This window comes from Phaenicophaeus curvirostris, chromosome Z, assembly GCF_032191515.1.
Source record: "Phaenicophaeus curvirostris isolate KB17595 chromosome Z, BPBGC_Pcur_1.0, whole genome shotgun sequence".
NCBI lineage: Eukaryota > Metazoa > Chordata > Aves > Cuculiformes > Cuculidae > Phaenicophaeus > Phaenicophaeus curvirostris.
Genome location: NC_091431.1, coordinates 23,390,314 through 23,404,797, shown reverse-complemented (window position 1 = coordinate 23,404,797; position 14,484 = coordinate 23,390,314). Strand labels below are relative to the sequence as shown.

Genomic DNA, 14,484 nt, shown 5'->3' with positions numbered 1-14,484 from the left:
AGACAATAAATTCAGTTATTTCTTCTTTAAGTTAGGCCTCTCATTCTCTTTTAGCATGTTTTTGCACTACATGGGAGGTTTTGTGTGTTTTTAAATTAAAGTGGAAAAGATATCAGATGGAACAGTGAAATTTCTGTCACTTTAGACGACGTGTTAATGAGCTGCAGACAGCAAGAAAAAGTGTCTTGTGAGGCAGTGAACACATGCATGACAATGAAGCTCCAAATTTCTTACACAGCAGTTCAATTCTGGGGACAGCACTGTCAAACACACAGATAGATGCAGCAAATTTATTATGATCCTGAAACTCCAAGCAGATATACAGCAGAATTAAAGCTCCTTCCTACAAATTAGAAATGACCCAAGTCCTTTATCACTTCCAAAATAGGGCTGAGTGAGGGAGAAGGACAGGTATTTCTTCCCTTAATAACACAGGCATGTCACAAATATTAACAATGAGAGCAATGAATAGCATTTAATTATTAACAACCAATCAGTAGAAGAGAAAAAAAGTCAGCTTGCCTTCTCCTGCACTTTCTTCTAAAGAAGTTGATACCATGTTTAAAAAAAAGAGTGGGAACTGCCTCAACGCATACGCAATTTTTAGAAAATTGCAATGTGAACAATTGAAGCCATGGTTTTTGTTGTGGTTTTGTTTTGGGGTTTTTTTCTGCCAAGACATATTCATATGTGAGAACATTATTGCCTTGCCAGGAAGATGTTTTTGAATAACAGGAGCATTAAAGGTACTTTCTAAGTAGAGCCAGTTTTTCTGACATCTCTACCACTCTTCCCTAAGAAGGACCAAAAACAAGAAAGAAGAATTAGTAATTATGTCCCAGGCTTCTGTCTTACAAAGATGATAATCAAAAATAAAACCTGATTTTAGTATTTCTACTATTAAGTGTAAATTCTATGCAATATTTTTTACAGCTAGGTGACTAATAATGATGTGAAGGTTTATAGTTTAGAAATAATAATTTGCATTTTCCCTTTTTTTAAAAAAAAAACAACCAAAACGTTTTCAATACATTTTCTGTCACTGTTATTTCTAGTTGCAGCAAGGAGTGTTTCAAAATTCAGATTTACAAAAGTGTTTTATATTAGTCCAAATAAAAAGTCTTTTTTATGCTGTCCCATGTGAGGAATATTCTGCAGAGCACAGTATTTTTATACCTCTAGATGTCTCCCTTCATCATTCTCCTATAACTGTGATGCATTCAAACCTTTCACTTTTCAAGAATCCTACATCTAAGAAGAATGTATACCATGAAGTACCATGTTTTTCATCTTTTTTATTCAATACAATACAAGCTCGAACCATTTGTGCATTAAGACATGGCATACTTGGAATACTTACATACAGTATCTAAGTTGGCAAACCTTGCTATAAATTCCAGCATCTGAAAAGATAATTGCACAATATGTCAATATTTCTATGCCTCTAAAATTAGCACGTATGACAAATTCCGAGAGCCATTTGTTTGCCAGGTAAGGAATCTTCTCAAGATAAAATTTAACCACAAACAATGCAACCCTTGTTTAGTATAAAGCCAAATACAGGCTTTAAATGATTATTTACTTCTCCCTGATGAACACATTTCTTATGACACAGAGCCTAGTGGTAAAATCATATGAGAAAAGTTGCTACTCACCAGTAACTGAAAAATAACAAGTGTTGTTTCTGCCGTTCACCTGCACATGCTTTAAGAGGACTCATGTACCTTGAGGAGGCTATAGTTTCTACTTTAATAGTGCTGTTCTCAAGAGTAACCTTAATGGAGCAGCAAACAGTTCTCAGTTTCATTTCAAGATACTCAGTCTTTATCAGGTATCAACAAGAAGGAGAAGCAGCCGATCTGCTTGCAGGTCTTTAAATGAACCTGCACAGATGAAAGGAAGTGCCTACAGGTGGCCTGTGACAGTGACAGACTGCACAGGGCCAAACTCAAGTTTTTGAGGAAGGCTCTGAGCCAGCAAACTGCTGATTCTTTATCTTAGAGAAAATGCTTCATGCTAGTAACTGTGTTTGTGTTTAATTGAGAAAAATATTGTGATAAGCACGGCAACCATTAATGAAACAGTGGGACAAGTATGAAAAATGTTTTAACTTAAGAAAATATTTTGTCATTACATAGTTATGAGGAAATTTTTATGTGACAGTTTTCATACATGAACATTTTTGCTAATATGTGTCATTACTGGATTGTGCTACCATGTTATAATTACTGCTGTTAACTTTAACCTATCGTATACTGAATGAAATTTATAAGTAAAAGCGATTACATACCTGAATATTGTCTGTGGCACCAGTGATAAATACATCTCCAGAGTGATGGTGAGGATGAACAATAAATTCAGTTGCTTTCTAAAAGAATGAGAAAAATATAGGATCTTGTTATAATCTTGAAATATTCAGGTTTTACAAATTGCATATAACTTAGAAAATCTTTTGATAACTGAAATGCTCCCTTTTTATCTAAACAGGCTATAAAAAGATTGCCATTTTTCCCTTATCTTTTGTCAGAACACACACTGGAAGATTAAAGCTACTTTTGTTCTCTTTAATTGAGTATGTACTGCATTGTACTTCATTTGCAAAGCAAAGAAATTGCATCTACCTTGCTTTTGTCCACTTCCAATCATGTAAATTCACAAAGGAGCTTCCCAGTCCAAAACACAACTGTGACTTGGAAGTATTACAAGTGTTCCATGGGTCCAGCAACTACAAAAAATTCCTCTAAATAGTAAATGCTAATTAGAGTAACACTGTGCAACTACAGATTAAATACAGACTGTAATAGCACACTCTGTAACTTTCCATCATAACAGCTTCAGGTACAATAACAGAAAGAGACTTCTTTGCTTTCTATTTGTTCAGCTATAAAAATCACAATATCAAGATATTATTAATACTTTATGATCCAGAACTGTGAAAACCACAAAGGTCAAAACTAAAGATTTCTCTGCTAAAACTACCTTTTTGAGAACTGACTCCAGAGAAGCTTTGCCAGTTGCTTCTCCAGAAACACCCTAAATTTTCTAAGCAAATTTGATAGCATTGACCTCAGCAAGTTGAGCTAAGAATAGCGATTCTTTTTAACATCAGTCAAAGCCACATGAGCAACTTGACCAAATATTGCATAATGTCTTAGTTTCCAAAAAGACTTTGTTTTGTCTATAATAACTGGTACACAAAAGAGTAAAGCAATACATATAATACAGTTTTGCTTATGGTCTTGACCACCCAGAAAACAGCTGTTTAAAAAAGCTCTAAGAACTAAGAGTAGTTCTGATTTTAAAAGACAGTTGATTTGGGGAAACTGAACAAGGTGTATGTTGTTGGGAGGTATTTCTGTGTTTAGCTTAGCTTTTGTCTTGTGGGAGATAGACCAGTGGAGTAGTGTGCTCTCACTAACTCAGCAGCCTGCTGGAGCTGGTGCATCCAAACACCATCCACCTGCAAACTGCAAGGTTGGGGTTACAAGAGATGGGGAATGGCAGCAAGTTCCTGCCAGATGAAGGAAACCTGCTCCCCTCACCCAGACACCAAAACCCCAGATCCCCCTGGTGAACAAGTACCAGGTGCTGCGGGTGGAATCCAACCCTGAGGATGCGGATGATGGCTCCCACAGCCTAGAATCCTTCCCTAGGCCGCAGTATCCTCAGAAAAAGATAAAAACATCCTCCATCAAGAAGAAGAGGAGGGTGGTTGTTGTAGGGGACTCCCTCCTAAAAGGAACGGAGGGGCCTATTTGCAGACTGGACCCGCTCCACAGAGAGGTCTGCTGCTTACGGGGGCATCAGTGAAGGAGGTAGCTACAAAGCTTCCTTCCCTGGTCCACGAGACAGACTAGTATCCTCTGATAGTAGTCCGAACTGGTAACGATGATCTAGTAAACAAAAAGACCAAAACTATCAAGAATGGCCATTGGGAAAATGATGGAGGGATCTGGGGCACAAATAGTATTCTGCTCCATCCCAAGGCTAGAGAGGAGCGGGAAGTCAGGAAGAAGAATTCGATTAATGCCTGGCTCTGAGCCTGGTGCGAGGAGAGGGGCTTTGGCTTCTTTGATCATGGGGTGGCTCATGCACCCCCAGGCTTTCTTGCTAAGGATGGGACACGTGTGTCTCCTAGGGGGACTAAAGCCCTTGCTAGAAACATAGCTAAGCTCATAAATCGAGCTTTAAACTAGATGTGAAGGGGGAGGGGGTTGAGCCCAGGCTAGACAGGAACGAGCCTGGACGTGGGGCAATGGTGATTCGGAGAGGGTGTGCTGGTGTCACTGCCTGGAGGAGAGGGACCTGGGGGTGTTGGTTGACAGCCGACTGAATATGAGCCAGCAGTGTGCCCAGGTGGCCAAGAAGGCCAATAGCATCTTGGCTTGTATCAGAAACGGCGTGACCAGCAGGTCCAGGGAGGTTATCCTCCCTCTGTACTCGGCACTGGTGAGACCGCTCCTCGAATACTGTGTTCAGTTCTGGGCCCCTCACCACAAGAAGGATGTTGAGGCTCTGGAGAGAGTCCAGAGAAGAGCAACAAAGCTGGTGAAAGGGCTGGAGAACAGGCCTTATGAGGAGCGGCTGAGAGAGCTGGGGTTGTTTAGCCTGGAGAAGAGGAGGCTGAGGGGTGACCTCATTGCTCTCTACAACTACCTGAAAGGACATTGTAGAGAGGAGGGTGCTGGCCTCTTCTCCCAAGTGACGGGGGACAGGACAAGAGGGAATGGCCTCAAGCTCCGCCAGGGGAGGTTTAGGCTAGACGTTAGGAAAAAATTCTTTACAGAAAGGGTCATTGGGCACTGGAACAGGCTGCCCAGGGAGGTGGTTGAGTCACCTTCCCTGGAGGTGTTTAAGGCACGGGTGGACGAGGTGCTGAGGGATATGGTTTAGTGTTTGGTAGGAACGGTTGGACTCGGTGATCCGGTGGGTCTCTTCCAACCTGGTTATTCTGTGATTCTGTGTGATTCTGTGTGGACCACCAGTACCTCACCACACAGAAAGTGGGGGAGAACACACCTCAGGGTGCTAAGGGAGATACGGGCACTCTGGCGCTAGCTACTCCAGTTACCAGGCAACTGGGAATGAACTCTGTTCCCTCTAAGAGGGCTGAAGGCTCAGCTGAAGTGCATTTACACCAATGCACGCAGCATGGGGAATAAGAAGGAAGAGCTGGAAGCTGTCGTAGGGCAAGGAGCCTATGATGTCGTTGCCATCACGGAAACATGGTGGGACGACTCATATGATTGGAGTGCAGCTATGGTGGGGTACAAACTCTTCAGGCGGGATAGGAAGGGTAGGAGAGGAGGCGGGGTAGCCCTCTTTGTAAGGGAGGACTTGGACACCGTTGAGATGGATTGTGGCGATGAGGAGATTGAGTGCCTGTGGGTTAAAATCAGAGGAGCCCACCAGAAGGTAGATTTTGTGATGGGAGTCTGTTACAGACCACCCAGCCAAGGAGAAGCAGCTGATGAGCTCTTCTATAAACAGCTGGGGTTAATCTCAAAAATCGATGCCTCTCGTTCTTGTGGGAGACTTCAATCTCCCTGATATCTGCTGGGTGTACAACACAGCAGAAAGGAAGCAGTCTAGGAGGTTCCTGGAGTGCGTGGAAGACAACTTCCTTGCACAGCTGGTGAATGAACCAACAAGGGAGGGTGCCCTCCTGGACCTGCTGTTTGTGAACAGAGAAGGCCTTGTGCGGGATGTGGCAGTAGGTGGACGCCTAGGACAAAGTGATCATGAGATGATAGGGTTTTCTGTTCTAGGTGAAGTGAAGAGGGTGGTTAGTAGGACAGTAGCATTAAATTTCCAGAAGGCAGACTGAACTCTTCAGAAGGCTGGTTGGCAAAGTCTCATGGGAGACAGTACTTAAGGGCAAGGGAGCCCATGAGGGCTGGGAGCTCTTCAAAAAGGAAATCCTAGCAGCTCAGGAGAAAACCATCCCCATGTTCCGGAAAAAAAGACGGCGGGGGAGAAAACCAGCTTGGTTGAACAGACAGATCTTGAGTGATATCAAGAAGAAGAGAAATGTTTATGGGCTCTGGAAGAGGGGACAGGCCTCTTGGGTGGACTACAGGAGGGAAGTGAGATTGTGTAGAGAAAAAATCAGAAGGGCTAAGGATCAACTAGAAATCAGATTGGCAAAGTCTGTGAAAGATAACAAAAAATCCTTCTATAAATACATAAATAATCAAAGGAGGACTAGGGAGACCATACAGTCCCTATTGGACACAGAAGGAACAACAGTGACAGGGGATGAGGAAAAGGCTGAGGTACTTAATGCCTTCTTTGCCTCAGTCTGTAATTGTAAAGAAAGTTGTTCCGTCTGTGCACAAACCCAGGAGCTAGAGGAGCAAAATGAGGCTCCCGTGATCCAAGAGGAGGTGGTCAGAGCCTGGCTAGCCCGACTAGACACCCACAAGTCTATGGGGCTGGATGGGATTCATCCAAGGGTATTGAAGGAGCTGGCGGATGTGCTGGCCAAACCCCTTTCCATCATCTTCCAACAGTCCTGGAAGACTGGGGAAGTCCCACTGGACTGGAGGCTGGCTGATGTTGTGCCCATCTACAAGAAGGGTCGCAGGGAGGACCCAGGAAACTACAGGCCTCTCAGTCTGACCTCAGTGCCAGGGAAAGTCACGGAGCAGGTGATCTTGAGTGCTATCATGAAGCACACGCAGGAGAACCGGGTGATCAGGCCCAGTCAACACGGGTTCACAAAAGGCAGGTCTTGCCAAACTAACCTGATCACCTTCTATGACAAAGTGACTCGGCTGCTGGATGAGGGAAAGGCTGTGGATGTATCCTCCTGGACTTCAGTAAAGCCTTTGACACAGTTTCTCACAGCATTCTGCTTGAGAACCTGTCAGCCTCTGGGCTGGACAGGCGCACACTCTCCTGGATGGAAAACTGGTTGGATGGCCGGGCCCAGAGAGTGGTGGGAAATGGTGTGAAATCCAGCTGGAGGCCACTGACAAGTGGGGTTCCCCAGGGCTCAGTGCTGGGTCCAGCCCTGTTCTATGTCTTTACCAATGACCTGGATGAAGGCATCGAGTGCACCCTTAGCAAGTTTGCAGACGACACTGAGCTGAATCTAAAGATTCAGTTGTGTTGGTGCATAGAGGACTCTGGATTGTATGAAGTCAGTGTCTGGCGGGGGCTGGAGCAGAAGGGAAGGAGCTGAGGGAGCTGGAGGTCTCCGTCTGGAGTGAAGGAGGCGGAGGGGAGTCCCCATCGTACTGTGCAGCTCTGGCCAAGAGGTGTGAGCCAGGCGGGAGGGGAGTTCATCTCACAAGGAAGAAGCCCTAGGATGAGAGGGAATGGCCTCCAGATGTGCCAGGGGAGGTTTAGACTGGACACGGGGAAAAATTCCTTGATAGAGAGGTTGTCAGGCACTGGAAGGGGCTTCCTAGGGAAGTGGTGGAGGCCCTGTCCCTCGACGGGGCACTTAGGGCTGTGGTTTAGTGGCAGGATTGTCCGCCCTGGATTTAGGGTTAGCCTCGATGATCCTAAAGGTCTATGCCAGCCTAAAGTATTCCGTGATTCAAGTAGCACACACACCTTCAGAGTTCAGAACGTGCCATTTATTCCCAACAAATCCCACACCACCCACAACGTGCTACAAAAACCCAAACAAGCTTTAAACACACAGAGTAAGAGAAAGAACATTCTTCTTTAATGAGCTCAGGAAAGAAGATCCAAACACATTTCTACCCAGTTTTTCCGGCATCGCTGTAAAGAAAAAGATGCTGTTAGATTGGATGGAAGTGCCAAAACAACTTGGTGGCATTAACCCTCCCTGAGGCTCAACATCTTCCCGGATAGCAGGGAATGCAGGAAGCTGACCTCAGTGCTGCTGGCGAGCCGGAGTTTCCCTGCTTTCCTCTGTCTTCAGCCTGCTTTCCTCTGTCTTCGGCTCTGGTTTTGAGCGCTTCAGCAGCCAGAGGGTCTTCTGCAGGTAATCCAGGTCCTCCTCCAGGCGATGAATCTTCATGTGGGAGTTGCAGCCATTTCTCTTGGGAAACACCCTAGAAGTGGGAGAAGAAAGAGGAGTTTCTTTCATCCAAAAAATGCCACTAAACAGAGCTCTGTCATTGCCTTTTCTGAGGCTTTTGTGATGGGCAGTGCAAGTGTTTCATCCCTTCGTTCTGCCGTATCCCCAGCAGAGGATGGTTAACCAAAGCGGGTGTTTGCACTGGAAAGGATTAGAAATTCCAAAGGGACAGGGGTGATTCTCAAGGGCCCTGCTTCTCCCTTGCCCACAGTTTGCTTAGGAGGGGGAAATCTCCTTTGGCCCAAGCCAAGTACACAGCTTCCAGAAGGAAGATGAATTCTACCTTCCACACTCCGGGCATGGAAAACCATGGGGAGCACCTCCACTTTCTTCACGGGATGCAGGCTTGCTGGGATCACTGGAGGGGATGCCTGTGCTCTCCGTTGCCTCTCTCCAGTGCTTCCCGATGCTGCCAACAGCCTAAAAGACAGAGAGCCCAGATCAATTCCTCCTCCTAATACTGAGCCGGACTCAGAACCAGCCTGAGCTGTCTCCGAGTGGCTGGGGTGAGCTGGATGCGTTCCATTGCCCAGGAAAACCGAGCAGCCCAAGTCTGGTGAACTCCTTCCAATGCTGAGCAGCCCAAATCTGCTTAAATTCAGCTCTGAGGATGGAGGCAAACCCAGCCCTTGATGGCAAACCCGAGGCTACTTTACACCGCCCCACGTGGAAGAGCGCTTCCCTCCCCACATTACCACCATCAGCCCCAAAGTTTTGAAATCAGAAGCATGGCAGTGACACAGCAACCCACTTTGTCCCGTAAAATCAATATTCCTGTGCCCCCAGTTCCCTTTTTGTGGCAATGGACGTTCCAGCAATGCCCATGCAGTGCCATGGCAGCAGCAGCTCCTCTTACAGAGCGCTGGGATGGGGTGGAAAACCCTGAGGTTCACCAGCACTTAGCTGAGCATGAGCAGGATGATTAGGAAGTGGTTAGGAATTCTGTTCTCTAGGCAGGGGGGGAGCCGGCACTTGGGAGCAGACACCGGCACCAGGAGCAGCCCACGGCCACGGTGCTAACTGGGAATGTGTCTCTGTCATTCCAGACTTACCCCGTTTCAGGCAGTACCCACTGTGCTCTTCCAGGAGAATAGGGAAATATCTTCCCTGTGGAGCAGCACCTCCCACAAATCCCCAGTGGCTTCCCCACCTTCTCCTCAGTGTGTTCCAGCTGATCTCGCTCCCTCCTACGCAGCTGTGCTTTCGCTTTGGCACGGAGGCGGTCAAAGACCACCTTCTTCTTCCAGGTGTAGTAATACTCCACACACTGGGCTAAGGACTTGGTCCGAACCTGTTGGGAGAAACACGGTGCCCGTCCATCACAGATACACTGCAGTTCAACCTTCCACACAGCTGAGACATTCCCACCCAGTTCCCCCGTTCTCTCCAGGGAACCCAATAAAACGTGCTGCGGACAGCCTGATGTCCATAGGGATGACATCGGAGAGAGAACAAATCTTCCCATCCAGAAAAGGCTCTAAGGAAGGGTGGGAAGGGCAGAACACACGCAGGTGGTCAGCGTAACCTTCCATTGTAGTTTTAACCTCTCTGGCATTTTGTATCGGAGACATTAATTATCCAGTCAGCATTACACAGATGATGTCTTGGGGCAGTGGATTTTCCGCATTGGAAACCGGTGCTTGCTCCTTACAGACCCGCATTCCCACTGCCACCACCAAACCAGACTTGCAGGGCTAACGCTGTCCCCGCTAGCAGTGCGAGATTCGCCCAGGTGCAACAGCTTTACCTTCCTCTGGATGCGGTAGAAATCCTTCCTGTATCTGGAGAAAGCCCTCCGGAACAGCCGCTCCTCTTCCGCTGTCCAAGTGTCCATGCCTGGCAATAAACAGGAAAGGATCAGCTCAATGACAGGGACCCCATTCCTCCTGGGCTGGGTTCTCTCCTGCGTCGGAATGGAGCAACCCAGCACGTGCAGGATTTGGGCTGGTTCCCGAGCGCTTCTCCCATTGGGAGTCCCTGCTGGGCAGTGGCACGGAAAGCACTGGCTGACCCACAAGGATGGGACGTTTCCCATGGCCAGAAAGCTCTGTATCCGTAAAGGCGGAGTGCTTTCCTGCGGCTTTTCTAGCCTCAAAGAGTGCAGATCGTTTTTTGCATGTTCAGTGCTTCCGATAGGGATGCAAACAGGGAACTGCCGCATCCACCAGCATTCCAGGTGGAGGCACAGGCTCTATCGCAATTTACCTGTGTAATGATAATCAGCCAGGGGGTGGGATTCCAGCTTCCCAGGCCCTCCGGAGCACAGCAATTCCTTTGCGTCCTGCAAGATTTGAAGGGAAAATGCTTAGATTCCAAAAGGAGCAAAGAGGGGAATACCTGCTTCCAGCCGTGGTGCTCCTTCAGCACTTCCGGCTGGTCTGTGCTCAGGAACAGCGCTTCGGGATCACCTCGTCCTGCCAAAGTCTAGGGAAGCATTTCCTCCGACCGCTTAAGGCAATCGAACCTGGGGAGATCCTTAGGGACTGAGCAGCAGCATCCCACTGCCAGCAGCTGTGGGAGAAGTTTCCTCTCTGCCGGAGTCACTTGGGACTCACGCCCGCGGCAAACACCGAGCCCTCCACTCCATCCAAGTATTGTTAAAGAAGAGAGAATCCGCTCCACCGGTGCCAGGCTGGAGGTGTTGGCTCAGCACGGGGCGCCCAGGGATGTTGGACTTGCCAAGCATGGGGCATTTCTCTGGACTGTGGCACTGCCCAAACAAGGCAGCTCCTTCATTCCCAGCGTTCCAAAGCTGTCTGCTTACCGGGATGTTGCCCTGCGTTTGGTGCAGGCAGTGCAATGCCAGCTCCATGTTCCCTCTTCCCGCTGGCACTACACCAGCGTAGGCCATGCTGAGTAGCTCTGTGACTGCAAACGAGAGGGAAACCACAGGAAGTCAGGTGCTGCCAGGAAAAACTGGGATAATGGCAGAGGGAAAGCGGAACCAGGCTGTGGAAGGACTGGGGAGGATGCAATGTGGCAGGGAAAAGCCCCCTGTGCCAGCTCTCTGGGAATGGCTGTCTCTGCCTTAGCAAAAGCTTTGGGACTGACAATGCCAGGGAGAAATCTGCCCGATTCCAGGGCTGCTGCAGGTGGGATGGGATGGCTCTGAATGGCACCAGGGAGCTGATTTATTCCCTGCTCTTCCCAAAGGGAGCCACCTTCCCTCTAAAGCTGCTGAGTTGGATGGGGCTCAGGGGAAGACGGGAGAGAAGCCACAGGTGTCCAGAGCTGCTGCGGAAAGGTGGGGATGTGGAAGACTTGCATCTGAGGATGGGCTTGGGGAAAAAACTCTTAAGGAAACCTCTGTGCTGTTTATCCAGGCTGGATTCGATGTCCCCCCAGGGCTTCCAAACCAGCGTTGCTCCCTCCTCATCCTTCTGCACGTCTGATCTTCCCTGGAGAGCCGGCAGCTCTGCCTGGAATTCAGCTCTGACGTTGATGCATCTGGAGGAGTAAGCGGGGGTGAGGAGGGCAAATTGGGATCAGCTGCACCGGGACGGGCACACGCGCTGGGAATGAGGGGATATGCGATGTGCGAGGCCCCCGAGACGGTACAGGTACAGCCCAGAGTCCCCATCCCGGTGTTACCAGATCCCCTCAAGAGCCCCTTGCCAGCACTCACTGCATCTCCCTGCTGTCTCGGGAATCCTCCTGTCCCAAATCCATGCTGAAGGCCGGCTGGGGCTCCGTCAGCACCTGGAAGCGCTCATGGGCTTTGCTGGCAGCAGCAGCAAGGGGAGAAAGCTGCCAGCCCCTCGCCCGTTGAATATTGTGTGGCCCCCGGTAGCCTGGCAACGCTGCCCTGTCAGCTCAGCTGGGACCTGCCAGCAGGGTCCCGCCAGGATTCCGCTGGTCCTTTAGGTGCCGCTTCATCCCGGCCCACGTGCGGCATCATCCCAACCCGCTCTTCACCCCACCGGTGATGCCAGATAGCGGAAAACCAGCCATGCTAGCTGCTAAACTGCAGCTCCCTCATTGCCTGCTTCCCACATGGCTTCCTTTTCCACTGGGAAGGTCTTGGACCATCCAGATATGATTCCGCAGCTGCACACACGCACATCTCGGAGTCAGCCACGTCGGGACAGAGCGGCTCAGTCTTGATTAGGTGGGAAAGCCAGTGCCGGAGCAAAACCCTGAAGGGGATCACAAGGGGAAATCACGCTCTGGGCTCGTAGATCCTTCTGAGGAAAGCAGGAGCAGCCAAGGCATGCACGTATCTGTTGTTCCAAGTGCCCAACATGGTTGCAGTCTGGGAATATCCCCAGCAGCCAGAGACTGGAGCAGAGGCCCGAGCCAGAGGAGAACGGCGTTCCCTGGGCTGCTGCCTCTGAAAGGCGACTGCCTGCTGCAGCACCCTGTGCAGGGCGGTTTTAGGGAGGCCCTGCCTGGGAAGTGAGGAAGGAGAAACCACCTGAAAATCTTCTTTGGTTGTGTGCTGCCTTCCAGAGCCGGGATGCTGCGCATTGCTCTGGCTCCGCGGCACTAAGTACGATGGCAGTTTCCCACTGATTTTATCAGTTCCTGTCTTTTTTCTTACTGAGACTCTCAGTGTGTAGTTTGGGAATTGCTTTCTCTTTGCTTCCTTTGTGCTGCTCTCTCTTTTCCTCTAAGGATGACAGAGTCGCCAAACAGAAGTGTACGTTGGTTCGCGCTGCTAAAAGCAGCCCCGAGACACGAGGACTGTGCAGGGCTGGTGGATGAGGCGAAGGCTTCGTCTTCTGCAGGCGCAGCCCAGCCGGGTAGAGGTCAGGGCTGAAGGGGAAATGTGGCCTGGGAGAGAGCGTGGGATGCAGCTGCAATCTTCAGTGATAGTACTTATCGGGCACCAATAGTACCATTGGGCAGTCTTGGGCCCTGTGTTCTCAAAATCTAAAGATCCAGTTGTGTTGGTGCATAGAGGACTCTGGATTGTATGAAGTCAGTGTGCCCTTTTCCCAGAAGGTTTCCATTGTTAGGAACAGGGCAGATGGGGTGATAATTACTCGGGTCAGAGTTAAAAGTACTCATTGTTCTAAGCTCTGTTAAAACCTGTCTTTTCAGGGAAGGCAAATATGTAGCAGTGAAAACAGCAAAAAACATCGATTGTCCCTCTGAAAGAGCTCATGATGAAATACAAGTGCTGGAAGATTTGAAAGCATCAGACCCCAGCAATGCCTAGTAAGCACACAAAGCCGACTGTGCTGTGTTCTGGCTTGAAGACTTCTTCAGCGACGCTTTCTGTAACGAACAGCGTACGTAGGGGCACTGCACAACTCGCTGTTTCAGTGCATGTGTTTTCCTGCTTTTGCAGTCACTGTGTGCAGATGCTGGAATGGTTTGAGTACCACGGACACATCTGCATTGTTTTTGAGCTCCTGGGGCTCAGCACTTACGATTTTATGAGAGACAACGGCTTCTTGCCATTTAGCCTGGATGACATTCGACACATGGCCTATCAGATCTGCACCGCTGTCAACTATAAGTATGTTCCTTCTTTGCTTTATCTGTTAAAGTTTCTTTGCAGAACCCACTAACTGTATGATTTCTCTTGCAGTTTTGCATATGAACAGGTTGACACATGCAGATCTGAAGCCAGACAATACTGTATTTGTGACGTCTGACTACGTAGAAGAGTACAACCCCAAACTGGTAAGTTGCTGTCCTCTTCCTCCTGAGCCATCCTCTGTGTTTATTTGAACACTTGCAACCCATCACCTTTCATTTCAGGAACACAAGGAACACAGACTGAGAAAAGCAGACATCAGACTTGTGGACTTCGGGTGCACCACGTATGATCATGAGTATCATGGCCATTTGGTGACTACCAGACCATACAGAGCTCCCAAAGCGATCCTAGGTCAGTGGAAGGTTTAAACCTTCGCAAGTTTGCGGACGACATTAAGCTGGGTGGAAGTGTGGATCTGCTGGAGGGTCGGGAGGCTCTGCAAAGGGATCTGAACAGGCTGGACCACTGGGCTGAGACCAATGGCATGAGGTTTAACAAGGCCAAATGCCGGGTCCTGCATTTGGGGCACAACAACCCTGTGCAGTGCTACAGACTAGGAGAAGTCTGTCTAGAAAGCTGCCTGGAGGAGAGGGACCTGGGGGTGTTGGTTGACAGCCGACTGAACATGAGCCAGCAGTGTGCCCAGGTGGCCAAGAAGGCCAATAGCATCTTGGCTTGGATCAGAAACGGTATGACCAGCAGGTCCAGGGAGGTTATTCTCCCTCTGTACTCAGTACTGGTGAGACCGCTCCTCGAATCCTGTGTTCAGTTCTGGGCCCCTCACCACAAGAAGGATGTTGAGGCTCTGGAACGAGTCCAGAGAAGAGCAACAAAGCTGGTGAGGGGGCTGGAGAACAGGCCTTATGAGGAGCGGCTGAGAGAGCTGGGGTTGTTTAGCTTGGAGAAGAGGAGGCTGAGGGGTGACCTCACTGCTCTCTAT

General features: G+C 48.9%; 1 long non-coding RNA gene across 1 annotated transcript; it reads right to left on the bottom strand.

The window, feature by feature from the left end:
• Window positions 1–9,224: 9,224 nt before the first annotated feature.
• On the bottom strand, window positions 9,225–10,528 carry LOC138733475 (uncharacterized). The gene is made up of 3 exons (XR_011339418.1): window positions 10,262–10,528; window positions 9,804–9,892; window positions 9,225–9,347 (listed from the first exon to the last, which is right to left on the bottom strand). It is a non-coding gene; the product is annotated as an uncharacterized lncRNA (long non-coding RNA).
• Window positions 10,529–14,484: the final 3,956 nt, after the last annotated feature.